Raw genomic sequence first — 16,754 nt, forward strand, 5'->3', positions numbered from 1 at the left:
TCGAACCCAGGTCTTCTGCATTACAGGCAGATTCTTCACCAATAGCAGAATAATTTACAATAGCTAAGACATGGAAGCAACCTAAATGTCCACTGACAGATGAATGGATAAAGAAGAAGATGTGGTACATGTATACAATGGAATATTTCTGAGCCATAAAAATTGAAATAATGCCATTTTTAGTAATGTGGATGGACCTAGAGATTATTATATTAAGTGAAGAAAGTCAGAAAGACAACTATTACTATCATATTATATGTGGAATCTAAAAAAATGATTGAAATGAAATTAACAGAACAGAAATAGACTCACAGACACAGAAAACAAACTTGTGGTTACCGAAGGGGATGGGGTGGGGTGGGAGATAAATAGGACTTTGAAATTAACACAGACACACTACTATATAAAAGTCGATAAAGAGCAGGACCTACTGTAGAACATAGGGAACTACATTTGGTATCTTGTAATAACATACAAGGGAAAAGAATCTGAAAAACATATAAGTTATTTACAATGTGCTAGTTTCAAGCGTACAGCAAAGTGATTCATATATATACAAATTTAAAAATTTTTTAAGTTTAAAAAAGTCATAAAAAACAACCAAATTGAAAGATGGGCAGAAGACCTAAATCGACATTTCTTCCAAATGTGGTTTGTATGGACCACATAGTTCATACAGATGGTCAACAGGCACATGAAAAGATGCTCCACATTGCTAATTATTGGAGAACGCAAATCACAACTACAGTGAGGTTATCACCTCACACTGGTCAGAAAGGCCATCATCAATATGTCTACGAACAATAAATGCTGGAGAGTGTGGAGAAAAGGGAACTCTCCTACACTGTTAGTGGGAATGTAAATTGGTGCAGCCACTACAGAAAACAGTATGGAATTTCCTTAAGAAACTAAAAATAGAGCTACCATATGATCCAGGATTCCCACTCCTGGGTATATACCCAGAAGAAGAAAACATGAGTTTGAAAAGATATACGCACTCCAATGTTCATCAGTTCAGTTATTCAGTTCAGTTCAGTTCAGTTGATCAGTCGTGTCTGACTCTTTGCAACCCCATGAATCACAGCACGCCAGGCCTCCCTGTCCATCACCAACTCCCGGAGTTCACCCAGACTCACGTCCATCGAGTCAGTGATGCCATCCAGCCATCTCATCCTCTGTCGTCCCCTTCTCCTCCTGCCCCCATTCCCTCCCAGCATCAGAGTCTTTTCCAATGAGTCAACTCTTCGCATGAGGTGGCCAAAGTACTGGAGTTTCAGCTTTAGCATCATTCCTTCCAAAGAAATCCCAGGGCTGATCTCCTTCAGAATGGACTGGTTGGATCTCCTTGCAGTCCAAGGGACTCTCAAGAGTCTTCTCCAACACCACAGTTTAAAAGCATCAATTCTTCGGCTATACCCCAATACAAAATAAAAAGTTGAAAAAAAATGCCCTTCAAGGGTCCTGATGATTGAGGATGTTTAGCTGAATGTAGAGACTGATGGATGAAGAGATGGTCCCAGAACAGTGTGTCTATAGGGGCTGGTGTGTCAACACAAGCTAGGGTACAAACACAGGTTTCCCAGCTCTATCCAGGACTCTGAGAAGTAATGACACCCAGCAGCAACAACCACACCCTACACTCAGATTTTGGCTTCTAATACCATTTTCCAATAAAAGGAACCAGGCACCTTGCAAAAAAGGGCTTATTCCTGGGCTGGGACCAGGACTGCAGGACAAGTGTGGAACCCAGACTAGGACCATCTGACTAGCCAAGTAGAACTGAGTCATAACCCAGTGTATAAAACCAACATCTACAAGGCCACACGGATGTTAGTAACACCAGAGAATTCATGCAGATGCCTCTTCAACTCCCCAGCCCTGAAGTCTGGGCAGGACAAGGGGACTTGCTCCCAGAGTCCATTGGAGAAAGGACGGGGAGGACCGTCACGATCCAAGCCGAGCCCCCCATCAGTGGCAGGGCCGCATTGGGAGCCTGGAACTGACGGGATATGATGAAAAGGCCTCCCCCAAACCCTTGGCCCAGATGTCAGGGGTACCCTACACAACCTCTGCCAGCACCCCTGAAATGGTCATCAAAAACTAGGAAAATGCGAGAAAGTATCTCAGTCATGAGGAACCTAAGGAGACGCGACGGCTGAGTGTCATGTAGGGTCCCCCAGGAGATTCTGGAGCAGAAAAGGGGCATGAGTGAAAAACTAGTGAGATCAGAATAATGGGTGGAGTTCAGTTAATAATAATGTATCAGTATTGGCTCATTGTGTGTGTGTGTGTGTGTGTGTGTGTGTGTGTATGCGTGCGCGCGTGCGCGCGCTCACTCCAGTTGTGTCCGACTCTTCGTGACCCCATGGACTGTAGTTCTTCGGGCTCCTCTGTCCATGGGATTCTCCAGGCAAGAATACTGGCGCGGGATGCCATGCCCTCCTCCAGGGGATCTTCTCAATCCAGGGATCGGACCCGCATCTCTCATGTGTCCTGCATTGGCAGGCGGGTTCTTTACCACTAGTGGGCAGCCCCACTGGCTCATTAGTTGTGATGAATTATTAATACCTTGGCACGTGATAGTGCAGAGCACACGCAGTGGCAGTTTCTCTGTAAGTCTAAAACTTTAGGTGTATGGGGAGCTCCCTAGTGGTCTGGTGATTAGGATTCTGGCCTTTCACTGTCACGGTCCTGGGTCAATCTCTGGTCCAGGAACTAAGATTCTGCAAACTGCACAGTGCAGTCAAATAAGATAAAATACAAGTGTACAGAAAACTACTAAACATTGAATGGATAAACAATAAGGTCCTACCGTAGAGTACAGGGACTATATCCAATATCCTGTGATAAACCATAATGGAAAAGAATATACATACACATACATTCTTTTTCATATTCTTTTCCATTATATATCTATGTCTGAATAGCTTTGTTATATGGCAGAAATTAACACAACATTGTAAATCAACTACGATAGAGAAAAAAAGAAATATAGAGAGGCATGGATAAAGATGATGTGGTGAATATATACAATATATTCTGTGCTACAGCCTTTGACTATGTGGACCACAACAAACTGTGGAAAACTCTTAAAGAGATGGGAATACCAGACTACCTTATCTGCCTCCTGAGAAACCTGTATGCAGTTCCAAGAAGCAACAGTTAGAACCAGACATGGAACAACAGGGTGGTTCCAAATTAGGAAAGAAGATGTTAAGGCTGTATATTTGTCACCCTGTTTGTTTCTCTTATACGCAGAGTACATCATGCAAAATGCCGGACTGGATGAATCACAAGCTGGAATCAAGACTGCAGGGAGAAATATCAGTAACCTCAGATATGCAGATGATAACACCCTAATGGGAGAAAGCGAAGAGGAACTAAAGAGCCTCTTGATGAAAGTGAAAGAGGAGAGTGAAAAGAGTGAAAAAAGTTGACTTAAAACTCAACATTCAAAAAACCAAGACCATGGTATCTGGTCCCATCACTTCATAGCAAGTAGATGAGGAAAAAGTGGAAAGAATGACACTTTCTTGGGCTCCAAAATTACTGTGGACTGTGACTGCAGCCATGAAATTAAAAGACACTTGTTCCTTGGAAGAAAAGCTATGACAAACCTAGACAGTATATTAAAAAGCAGAGACATCACTTTGCCAACAAAGGTCTGTAAAATCAAAGCTATGGGTTTTCCAAGTATCATGTACAGATGTAGATGAAGAAGGCTGAGCTCCGAAGAAGTGATGTTTTCAAACTATGGTGTTGGAGAAGACTCTTGAGAGTCCTTTGGACAGCCAGGAGACAAAACCACTCAGTCATAAAGGAAATCAACCCTGAATATATTCATTGAAAGGACTGATGCTGAAGCTGAAGCTCCAATACTTTAGCCACCTGATACAAAGAGCTGACTCGCTAGAGAAGACCCTGATGCTGGGAAAGATTGGGGGCATGAGGAGAAGTGGACAACAGAGGATGAGACGGTTGGATGGTGTAACTGACTCAATGGACATGAGTTTGAGCAGACTCCGGGAGTTGGTGATAGATAGGGAAGCCTGGTGTGCTGCAGTCCATGGGGTCATAAAGAGTCAGATATGACTTAGTGATTAAAAAAACAACAACAAATATATGTACCATGGAATACTACTTGGCCATAAAAAGAACGAAATAATGCCGTTTGCAGCAACATGAATGAACCTAGAGATGATAATATTAAGGGAAGTAAGCCAGACAGAGAAATGCAAATAGCATATGATATCACTCATGTAGAATCTAATTTTTAAAAAATGATACAAATGAACTTATTTACAAAACTGAAACAGACTTATAGGTATCGAAAACAAACTTCCCCAAAGGCAGAGGGACAAATCAGGAGCTTGGGATGAACACACACACACTACTATATATAAGGTAGATAAGCAACAAGGACCTGCTGTGGAGCATAGGGAACTCTACTCATGATTCTGTGATAACCTACATGAGAAAAGATTCTGCAAAAGAATGAACAGATGTATGCATCTAACTGAATGACTTTGCTGTGTACCTGGAACTAACACAACATTGTAAATCAATTATACTGTAATAAAACTTTAAGAAAAGATAAAGGCACTTCAAAATGTAAAAAAAAAAAAGAAAATACAGAAATAAAGATAGATGACACCATAATTTACATACATCCATATATATATATGGATATACATATAATATATATGGATATATATACATATGGAGATAATTTTGGGCCCAGCCTCATGAGAAAGAGTGACAAAGGACCAGGCCTTCCTGGACGGAGCCAGGCGCTGCAGAGAGAACCACCCGAGGCCCTCCGCCCACCCCCACTCCAGTCAGCTCCTGCTGCTCTGTCTCTGCATCACACTTCAAAGTTCGCCTGTTTACAGGGCTTGGGGGTCCTTTTCCGCCAGGATGCAGGCTGCACGGTGGGGCTCAGCCCTGCTCGGCCCAAGTCCTAGGTGTACCGCCACCCAGCAGGTGCACAGCCGACATCCAGGTAGAAGAGGCGAGGGAGACAGTCCTTTACGAGGGGGTTTCTGTGGGTGAGAGTGGGAAGTCAGGGTACAGGAGGCACCTGGGGCTTCAGCACCAAAGACAGGCAGCGAGCAAATGAGGAGTGGTTGTTGGTTCTGTGTTTAAGGCACAGGACAGGTGTGGTGGGATCTTGCACCCTGGCAGCTTCCAGGTGCCCCCAACATGCCCACCAGGACAGCCTGGGGGAAAGGCCACAACCTCACTGGGCCAGAACCACTAGTTGCAGAGCCTTCCTGGTCAGCTCCCTGGCAAAGCCTGCCCCATAGCCAGAACTCCATAGGGCCAGGCTTCCTGGCAGCTGGTCGGAGTTTCCACAAGATGAACAAAACTCAGAGCACACGCTTGGAAAAGGAAATTAGGAGAGGCCCTGTCTGCCTCCAACATCCCCCTTCCCCAAATTTTTCCCTTTCTCAAGAAGCAGGATGTTTTCATCACTGACTTGGGACTAATGACATCTGATAAAAAGAGGACGTGCCCCTGTCCTGGGCACTCGCACCCACCTGCGGAAGTGGTCATCTGTGACCTATTCCTTCACATCTAAGCGGGATGTGAGGAAGGCTGGGGGGAAGGGTGTGGTGTGCTGCCAGGTGGAGGGGCTGTGATGGCAGGGCAGGGGGTGTCCATGTGAGCAAAGGCACCCCTCAACTTTCCTGAGAACCAGCTTCCTTCTGGGCAGAAGAAGAAGAGCGGGGTTGCCCAGCACCATCACCAGCTCTCTGTGGCCAATCACTACCCACCTCTCCCTGCAGACAGTGTGAAAAGACATAAGCACACCCACTGCAAGCCAGGCTCTGACTTGGGCCCCAGGGACACAGGGGAGGACAAGTTGGACACCAGCCTGTTCTCATGGAGGGTAGAGCCCAGGTGTGACACAGACCCTGGCCATGGTATAGCAGGGTCTTGGCCAGGAGAAAGCAAGGAGGGCTTCTTGAAGGAGGTGGCATGTACCTGAGATGAGGAGGTAGCCAGATGACTAGGTAGAAGGGAAGTGTGCCCATGGGGGAGGGGGCAGCGAGTGGAAGGGCCTTGACCTTGCAAAGCCGCTCCCTCTCCAAGTCCCACCCCAAGCTTGGATTAGACTGAGGGGGCAGGGAAGAAAGAACTACCCAAGTGCTTCAGACAAATGACAACCCATTTGCATTTTGGAAAGTTCCTTCTAGAAGGCCATTTCAGGCCAGAGGGGAAGCCGGGACACAAGTGGGGGGAGGAGCTGTTGGAGCTGCCCCTTGAGAGGTGGCAGCATCCAGCCAGGAGGAGGGGAGAGGAATGCAGAGACAGCACTGGGTGCAGGAGGCCCTGACGGTGGGGACTGCTGAGAGGGACCACCCAGGAGACAGCAGGGATGGGCGAGGTCGGGAAGGGTGCTTTGGGGCCAGACATCTGACAAGTTAAGAGTCTCCCTCTGGTCTTCGAGTCCTCACCTGTCAAATAGGGAGCTGGAAAGGCTACTGGCCACGTCCCCTCCGAGTCCAGGAGCCTGGGGATGGTGCTGATGTGCGGCTGTGGTCACCGAAAGGGGCTCGAGTCCCCACCCCCTCCCCCCAAACTTTAGGTACCAGGCAGCACAGTCTCTCCTTCCTCTGATTAAACATCCAGCCGTCCTCACCCGCAGCCCACGTCCACAGCCGCCGGTGCCCTTTCTGCATGGGTGACTCACTAGAATTAATGTTCATTTGATTTTTACTATAAATTACGCCTCACATAATTTCTCCATTACTGGCTAGGACGGCTCCCCGGGAAGGCGGGCGGCGGCGTGGACACCCGAGCCGGGAAGCGCTGAGTCATCGCTCCGCCCACGCGCCGGCTGGCGGCCGCCGGCCCTCGCAGGTGGCTTAATGGATGCGGCTCCCCATCACTAATGGGAGACGCTCACCTCGGGCCCAGGAGCCCTGGGGCAGGGTGAGAGCTTATGTTACAAGTCCCACTTGAATGTGGAAAAGTGAGATGTTGAGGGTAAAAAAGAAAAATCTCTCTTTCAAAGATGCGAGGGTCACTTTCCCTCCTTCCAACTGTATTTACTGACTGTGCCCTGCATCGTGTGAAACGCTGGTGATGCCACAGAGAACAAAACTAGACGGGGAGGGGGGCGGTGCTTGTGTCCGAACCAGAGACAGACTAGTTGATCACAGAAGCACCTACCAAACTGCTGCACATGTGGGTGCATGCCAGGATGGTCCCCCAGACCCCACCCCACGAGGTGATTCGAGGCTGGGAGCTGGGATGCTCCGCCTGCAGAGCTGTGTGACAGCAGGTGCAAAGGCCCCTTGAGGGAGAACCCGGGGGCAGGCAGGGCTCACGGACAGCCAGGTGAGCTGGCAGAACAGTGGGCAGGGCTCAGAGTTCAAGGCTCTGGAGCCCTTGGAGAGGATGAGCTTAGTGTTCTGAAGGTAGAGGGTGCACTGATGCTAGAGGGAGTGGGTGGGCCACAATCAGGTCTGTCTGCGGGATCATTTTATGGACAAGGGAGGGGACACTAGTGTTAAGGAACCTGCCTGTCAACGCAGGAGACATAAGAGACGCAGGCTCGATCCCTGGGTTGGGAAGATCCCCTGGAGGAGGGCATGGCATCCCACTACACTATTCTTGCCTGGAGAATCTCATGGACAGTGGAGCCTAGTAGGCTATGGTCCATAGGGTAGCAAGGAGTTGGACACGACTGAAGGGACTTAGCACAACCATAGACCAGAGCAAGCAGAGGCCCAGCCAAGACCACTTGGGGTCGTGAAAGGAGGGTCCCGAAGGGCCCATGGGCTCAGGGCCTGATTTGCTGGCCCATAGGAGGCTGTGGGCCTCGTCTTCCTCATCAGCATGGAAACCATGCACTTCTTGGTAGGAATCCGACAAGTCTAGGATAGTGACTCATCCAGCCCAATTCCCCCGGCAGTGAAATAAACCAATTTGCTTAAACCTCCACTGATCTAGTACATTTGTCTTTTTTTTTTTTTAATATCTGAAGCTCAAAAGAAACCAAAGTTTACACGAAAAGAAAAAAACCTAGTATACTAGATTGAAGCAGACGTGCACTTATCTGTTTTCCAAAAGAATTGAATTAAAAAACAAAGCCCACAAACAGAACCTCACGACGCCGTCTGCGCCAGGCCCCTCACTGCTCCCCTCGCCTAGGTGCCTGCAATAAATCACCCTTCAGCCTGCCTCCCCCTCCTGGCCAGGGGCCAGCCTCCTTCTGGTCCTGGGGTCCCTGCGGCAGGAAGTGCAGGGAGAGGCATACACGGGACCAATCTGGGTGAGGTCTGTGGATGGGCCCCTCGAGATCACTCCTGGCACAATGTCCTATCCCTGTCCCAGTCTGCAGACCGGAAACTGAGGCTCAGAGAAGCCAGCTCATTTCCTAGAGCTCTTACCTCGTAAATACCAGAGCTGGACTTTGATGCCCAATTCTGACGCTAATGCCAAAGGACACGGAAGTCATAAACTTCACCATTTTCTCTCTCCCAACATTGTGTGTATGCCAAGTATCCCAACGCTTGGCATGGGATTCCACTGATATCCATGGTTTTTGACTCAGGGCAGTCTGGCTCCTTCTTGCCCCCGGGACATTTGATAATGTCTAGGGACAGTTCTGAGCTTCCCTGGTGGCTCAGATAGTAGAGAATCTGCCTGCAATGCGGAAGACCTGGGTTCCATTCCTGGATTGGGAAGAGCCCCTGGAGAAGGACATGGCAACCCACTCCAGTATTCTTGCCTGGAGAATTCCATGGACAGAGGAGCCTGGCAGGCTACAGTCCATGGGGTCAAAAAGAATCAGACAACTGAGTGACTAACACTTTCACTTTCAGGGACAGATTTGGTTGTCACTGCTCAGGGGTAGGGAGATGCCATTAGCATCTGGTGGCCAGGGATGTTGTTAAACATCCTACGATGTAGAGGACACCTCACAGCAGAGAATTATCCAGCCCAGAATGGCAGCAGCATCCAGGTGGGGAAACCCTGATGTGGGTAAAACAGTAAAAATATATGCCTATGCTCAGGCTCAGAGAAAGGGCTGGAAAGATAAGCACTAGAATGTCTACATTTGTTTATCTCTTGGTGAACAGGTTTGGGTAATTTTTTATTTTTCTTCCTCGTGTTTTTGGTACTGTCTGAGTTTTGTAAGGAACAAGGTGCATGTATCATTTTAATAATCCGAGAAGAACTGTTTTCATTTTGTTAAAAAAAAAAAAAAAGGAAAAAGGGATCCAGGACTTATCGATTCTGATCCGGTTGCCTCACTAACTAGCTGTCAGGAACAGCTCTCTGGAAAATATGTCTATCTGGAAACTGAGAAGAACAATCCTTCCTGAGTGATATTGTAGGAATATAAAGTAACAGTGTCCTGGAAAGAGGCTCTCTGAGCTCAGAGGAGAAGAATTGTTGAGAGTGTTGAGTTATTGCTTTTCCCATGTATCCATCTTCCCTCTGATGTAATGTGTACATTTTTGCAGCCTAGAAATTCGGGAGACTGGCATTCAGGGAGGGTCTTCTATGTGCCCAGAACTGGGAACTAGAGTGGGGTCCACAATCTCTTATGCTCAGGGTGGGCAGAACTGGGGCTTCCACCTTCCCAAGGTAGCATTTAGCACTCAGATCATTTTGATTTCATCTCAAGGCCAGGCTAAGAGCTGGATTTCTCCACTGGGGCACTGTTGATGTTCAGGTGGGATATTCCCTGCTCTGAGGATGGAGGGGGCAGGCAGAGACACTGCTGGGTGTCTAGGAGCACCTGCAACCCCAGACTCTGCCCATGATGTACTAATAGCACCCACCCCTCCTTCCCCCAAGTCCGTGACAAATAGAAATGTCTCTAGCCAAGGCCAAACGGTGCAGTGGGGGAGCTGAAGATCACGCTGGTGCAGAGCCACTGGGCTGGCTAGGCATGCCTGGTGTTTTAACGAGAAGGCCTCAGAGCAGTGGTACAGGCTCCTGGCTCAGGAGGCTCGTCTGCTGCATTTCTGAGTCACTGCTTGTGTTTTCCATCTTCAAAAGTCTTCCCTTTGTGGCTATCCAATCTGAGACACAGCCCCTCACCCAAGCAGGGAACTCCCGATGGTCTGCGAGCCCCGGAGTCCCCTGGATGAGCCTCACCAGGAGGTGGTGAGGACTGGGGCTCCACTTTCTCAAAAAATAATGACAGGCGGGCAGGCTGTGCTCCAGCTGAGTGACCACAGGGCAAACCGGTGTTTGCTGGCCCTGCAAACAAAGCCCCCGACTAATTGGGACAGGGCCGGGACACAAGGGCTGTGGGACAAGGGCTGTGGCCACTTGGCACGCCAACACCTACACAAGAATCAGGAGATGAACTTTAAATTGAGTAAGATAAAACCAGTTTGGAAATTCAATATCTCACCTCCCTTTCTGTCTTTTTAAAAATCCATAATTCATAGAGAACCTAGTCAGGGGGTGTGCAGTTCAAATTGAATTATCCTTTCTTTTTTTTTTCCTCCAAAGACCTTGGCTGGGAGAGACAATTTCTTGAAATGGAGAAAATAAAAAGCAACTCTTGGGCCCTCATGTCCCCTGGTCTTGACCTCCCTGGCCCAGGTCTCCAATCCGCGGGGACGGAACATTACAAACACCTGCAAAACAGTGTTCTGAAACACATGCTAATTGCACTGCCAGGAATTTGTTCTGCCGCTGTCCTCTCGCTCGGGCTGGCGGTGATGAATAAACAGGTTTGTTCATTGAGGATCGGTTGGTAATAGCAACAGACTGGAAACCACGTAGATGCCCGCCATAGAGAACCAGTTAAAATAACCCCATTCCTCCCCTGCCCATGGAATTACCATGTTGCGCTAAAAACAGACCCGGAGATGCATTGCACAGTGAGAGGAGATGCGTCATCATGGCCACATTGTTGAGGCCCGGTGGGGAGCAATGTTTACAGTGTGCTACCATCTGTGTTTATAAAGAAAGGAAAAAATATGCACGTGTGCGTTGGCTTGTGTACACCTAGTCTGTATAGACCAGTGGACTGGGCTGGCTGGGTCCCAGGAGGGGAAGGGGGAGGCCAGGAGGAGAGAGCCCACAGGACGTGCTGCCCGCACAGCCTTTTCTGTGTTTTGATTTTTTTGAACCAGAAATAAGTGCTCAGAAATAAATACATAAAATTAAGTTTCCTTTAAAAAGAGAAAACAACCACACACCATGCTAATTTGTTCTGAAAAACATATCACGCGGAAAGGATGATGAATTCCTATGAAACCGACTCCAGTGTATCGCCTTGGGCAAACCTGGGCCCCTCTCCGCATCTTGGAATTTTTCATTTTGCAGTTGTTTTCTAAGACACTTTGCTTTGCTAATATGCTGTGATCTTTGGTTGTCTTCAAATTACAACGTGTTGATGACAGCCTCTAGTCGTGGGTGGTGACTTGTTCTAGAACTCTTAAACCCCTTTAACCTGCTTCTGGCTGCTATGTTATGGCTAGGTTATTAGGCTGATATCTGGCTAGGTTATTAGGCTGATAAGCATGGACTTGTTTTTATGGATATTTCCTATGTGTGGCAAGTGGTATAGATTTTTCCATCCACTATGGGAGTGTCAAAGTTCCCTTTCAAATAATTTAAGTAACGCAAGAGCAAAACAGTATTGAGTGAACAATAGCACAGCTAAGCCTGCAGATAAGCACAAAGCACAGAGCTAGATCCCTGGGCACTGAAGCTGGGGACACACAGCTCTGTACAACACGGCCCCTTCTCCTCTGCAAATCTGTTTGACGTTTGATGACCTGGTCTCCTGGACTCTCATGCAATCGGATCAAGAAAGAAGGAAATAAACGGGCCTTTGTAGTGAGATTTTAATTACTGTGCTGAGGAGAAAATCCAGGTGTCTTGTGCTTAGGTGGGTGGGGCAGGTGCCCCAAAGTACACTGTGCTCTTTGGCTGGGTCTGTCCACCTCTGTGCAGAGACGATGACCCTCAGTTTCTATTCTGTTTTAGAAGGTACTTTCCATTCTGTCCTAGAACGTATTGTCCACTCTGATGTCTAAGTGCTGCAAATCTCCAGCTGATAAGGTAAGTCTATTGAACCTCCAGCATTCAGCTGGATCAACATTTGGTTGCAGCTCATTCTCAGAGACCATGCAGACAGCTAGGGTCAGACATGGGTCCTGAGACAAAGCTCCCCTCAGAAGATCTAAAAACTGGTTAACCAGTGAGATGGCAATACTGTTTTATAGGATCCTTAGATGCAAGTGAGCTCTAAATCACACTGTGGAAACACATGGAGGGCTCCAAGGGAGAAGGTCCTAAGGGTTTTTCCCGATTGGAATTTCAGCAGGGCGGGCTGAAAGTGCCAAGTGGAATTACTGCTTGGTGCATGTAAGCAGCGTCTCACAGGACCCCAGTCCACTGTCTACCTTCAGGATACCCCAAGTGCCCGCTCACTTGGAGCTGGTTACAGCATGGACCTTGTGCATGAGCTCATGGTCATCTCCTCACTGGTTGGTTATTTTCTTCTATCGAAAGCCTAGTTAATCCAATTGTGGTTCTAGAGGACTCTTGAGAGTCCCTTGGACAGCAAGGAGATCAAACCAGTCAATCCTGAAGAAAATAAACCCTGAATATTCATTGGAAGGACTGATGCTGAAGCTGAAGCTCCAGTACTTTGGCCACCTGATATGAAGAGTGGACCTATTGGAGAAGACCCTGGTGCCGGGAAAGATTGAGGGCCTAAGGAGAAGGGGGTAACGGAGGGTGAGCTGGTTGGATGTCATCACTGAGTCAATGCACATAAGTTTGAGCAAGCTCTGAGAGATAGTAAAAGACAATGAAGCCTGGTGTGCTGCAGTCCATGGGGTCACAAAGAGCCGGACACAACTTAGAGACTGAATAACAAAGAAAAGAACTTTGATATAGGTTTGAATTTAGGAAAGTCAGGTGCCTGGGGAGCTAGATTATCTGGCTGGTTTGTGGAGAAGTTTCTCGTAGGTCTTTGAGGTTTTAGATAGTGTTGGAAGCTACTGGGCATAGATGGACACGAGTGGAGTGTGTCCAGGGGTTTCCAGCTCATCCCTGGAAACAGTGAATAAGCCCAGCTGGCACCATGGTGAGCATGGACCACCGACGTGCACACATCACCCCACTGGATCTCACGAGGAAGGTGCTCAAATGATCCTCTTTCACAGACAGGCAGACAGAGGCTCAGAGAAGGTGGGCAGCTTGCTCCTGGCCACACAGACCAAGATCACAGGGACAGAACTCAAATCCAGATCTGACTCCAGAGTCAGAGGAGCAGGGACCACCCCGAGAGGCAAGACAAGGGAAAGGGGCCAGGCCAGGCACAGTTGTCCTGAGAGGGCACCCGAGGAGAGCCAAGGCTGGGGACCAGTGGGCTGGTAGCTGGCCTCATGGGTCAAAAACTACCGAATACTGGAAGCCGCACATGTCATCACCGACTAGACAGCTTTCCTTGATTCCCTGCTGAAGTCCAGTCATTAGAACAGTGCCCACCACAAAGTAGGTGTTTGATAAATGCTGGTGAGTGAGTGTATACAGGTGGCTGTTTCAGCATCGAGAACATTGATCCCTGGGCTGTCGGCCCCAGAGGCAGACCCCTCCAGACTCTGAAGGTGCTCTGGCTGCCTCTTGGGGTTGGGGGAGCAGCTGCCCGTAACTATGTAATGTTTCCACACCCATTCCCAGGCGGGCAGGGTGCTGAGGAAAGGACAGGCAGGACGCCCTGCAAAGATGCAGGTGTCGCAGGGCAGCCCAGAGCCCATGGCTTCAGAGGTGATGTCCAGGCTTCTCCTCGGGTCCTGCTGCCGTGTTCCCTGCTCTCAGGTAAGATGGCTTGGTTGTTTCTGAGGGAGGAAGGGACATCCCACTGGTTAATGTCTGCCGCCCTGAGCTCCCGGTAGCTCAAGCTGCCTCGGTGGTCCTCCTCCCTTGATTCTCACAACCTGGCTGTCCATTTTGGCAAAGCTGTAGGGGGAAGATAAGGCTGACCTTGACCCCTGAGGGGGCTTGGGCTGGGAACTCCACCACCATGTGCCACCAGCCCCCTCCCCATTTTCTGGAAGGCAGGACAACGATGGCGTACCAACCCAGTGTGGTTAGGGAGCCATGCAGGCTGCAAACACAAGTTGTTTCCATAGTCTACCCCGCTCCCCCCCAAACCCCTGCCATTTCTTGGAGATCTAAATTGCAACTGAGTTTGGGCTGTGAGAGGGGAAAATCTATCTTCTCAGCCTTCAGCTTCAGCCTTGGGTCTACAGATTGCCCTTGAAAGGCAGCAGACAAGTGAGCTTGTCTAACTGAGCGTTTTCTTCTTGCTCTCGCTGTGTGTGTGAGTGCAGAGGCAGGAAGGGGTTATTGACCACTCTGCTAGGTGGATCTTTAGAAATACATGTTTCCAGGCCCCGCCCCAGACCTGCTGGTTCTGAGTTTCCAGGCATGGGGTCCAGCGCCTGGATTCTGATTAACCTCTTCTCATTTCCCCACCAAGCCAGCCTTGGAAACCCTGATCAAACGATAATTTCAAAATGGATTCTTCATTGCAGAAGGATTCAGGGGAGAGTTGAGATTGAGTGGTGAGCAACCAGCTTGATTTGCATGAGGGTAGGAGGACCAGATAAGTTTCCCTCCACCTGGAGACTTGCTCTCTGAACAACTTGAGGCTGTAATTATACATGCAAAGTGAAGCTAAAATTTCAGAGAAGTATCTGGAGAATTCAAGTCAGAAAAAGCAGGTTCATCTGAAATACCTAGATAATTAAAGAAAAAAATATATTCATTGTATAAATCGCTCATTAATTCACCCCTCCATGGGGGCACACAGTTTAAAAGCTGGCGCTTTGATTAATCCAAGCTATATTAAATCCTCAAGATGTTTTTTTTTTTTCTCCTTGTGCCTGGATCTTCATATTTCCTTCCTCTAAAAAAAAATTCGTAAATAAAGTTGTCCCTTTGCAAAAATGCATTTCAGATTTGGCTTGGCAGAAAAAGCACCATAGTTGGTAGAATCAATTTGGGTGCTCTTTTTCTTTTTTTTTTAAGTACACATTTTGAAATCAGATGCATTCTTTCCAGTTCACTGAAAATGCTAATTTTTTTTCCATCACATTTCAAAGTTACATTGTGTGTGGCTGAACGAATTGCGCCTGGCACAATAGCACTTAAGAAAGACTGAGGGGGGACAAGATCCCAATCAGAAGGAGAGCCAGAGAAATGGTTAATTTCAAAGGCAGGCAACTGATTGGGGAGAAGAATCTATAGAATTATTTATTTTCTTAAAAAAAAAAACAAAAACCCAAGAATTCAAAAAACCACTTGGAAAGAACAAGCACCTAATCCTGGCAGGTTGATTTTTAAGACCCTCTTAATGAGATTTCAGCACATCTGTTCCCTGCTCACTCTCCTGTTTGTCTTCATTTCCACTGCGGGGCTCTCAGGGTACCTTAGACCCAGCTCACTTCCTCCCCCCTGTCCTTCAGCTGTTTTATCCAGGTACAATGGCTTCTCAGTGGTCTACCTGGTGTTTCTTCTGCTCAGCCCACTGCTGCAGGCACCTTCGGCTGGTTGCATGAGAGGTAGGGCGACCCCGATGGCAAGCAGGTGGATTGGGAAGGGGAGGTGAAAAAATCACATGCCATACTTGTGGACTCTGTCATCCAGCCTTTAAAAAAATAGCCTTTTAATGTGTCTTGGCTGCACCCAGAGAACTTCCTCAGTATCTTCCCAGGGATCAACGTCAAACACTCTTCGATGCCTTGTTTTACAAAGCTGGCGGAGGGACCGAAGCATCTGTGTCATAAAGTCCTTCGGAGGTGATGGGAGCGATGGATGAATATAGAATATTCCCAGGGCCCTAGGGATCCTCGTTTCCCAGTAAACGAACACACTGGGAGCTTGTTCTTACTCTTCACTTAAGGCACCAATCCCTACATTTGGGATTTTATAGTCCCGTTAAAAAAAAAGTTTAGAGGGGACAGTGCCATTTTTTATTTCATCAGGAAAGGCCATTAAGGAGCAGTTACCTTCTCAGGCCACATCTTGTAAAAAAAAAGAGCATTTGGGCTCCCCGAGGGCGACCTGAACAAGAAGGACTGAATCTCAGGCCTGATTAAATAATGTACTCGCTCGACCAGTGTTCTCTGGGCACCTCCCAGGTGCTCAGGACTCAGGCCAAGCCAGGTCCCGCTGCCTGCGAAGACCACCCTTCGAACCGAGGATGGCCAGCCTCTGGAAAAGCTCACTGTTGCCACTGGGCTCATGTCCCTGAGGAGCGGGACTGACCTTGGGAGAGGCTTTGCTGTGCTCACCAGCAAGTCTGTGCCCTCCCCCTCAACACCTGCACAGGGAAGTCACGTGTCTCTAGGTGGTGATGTGCACGGCCACAAATCCAATATGGCCCCACACTTGGGTCCAGTGGAGCTGGGCTGGATGCTGAGTGCCTGTGAGTCCTACAGCTCAGGAGACGGGGTGATAGGAAATAGGAGGGGCGGCCCACTTCATTTTTCCTCAACACCCCAGTTAAGCCACCACCTGCTTGGGGATGCATCACCAGGGATCCAGTGAGAGCTGAGGGCAGAGCCTGGCATCAGAAAGGGAGCTGCATGGGCCTTCCCAGGCTGCCTGGCACCCTTGTCCTGTATTCTCCTACTCCTCTTCTCTTCCAGGGAGCACCAAGCTCTTCCTGCGAGCCGTGTGGGCCACCAGTGTCCTCTTCCTACTGCTGCAGGGCGCCCTACAGGTTGCCTTTATCTCCCTTGGACCCGAAG

This window comes from Bos indicus, chromosome 13 (assembly GCF_029378745.1).
Source record: "Bos indicus isolate NIAB-ARS_2022 breed Sahiwal x Tharparkar chromosome 13, NIAB-ARS_B.indTharparkar_mat_pri_1.0, whole genome shotgun sequence".
Taxonomy (NCBI): domain Eukaryota; kingdom Metazoa; phylum Chordata; class Mammalia; order Artiodactyla; family Bovidae; genus Bos; species Bos indicus.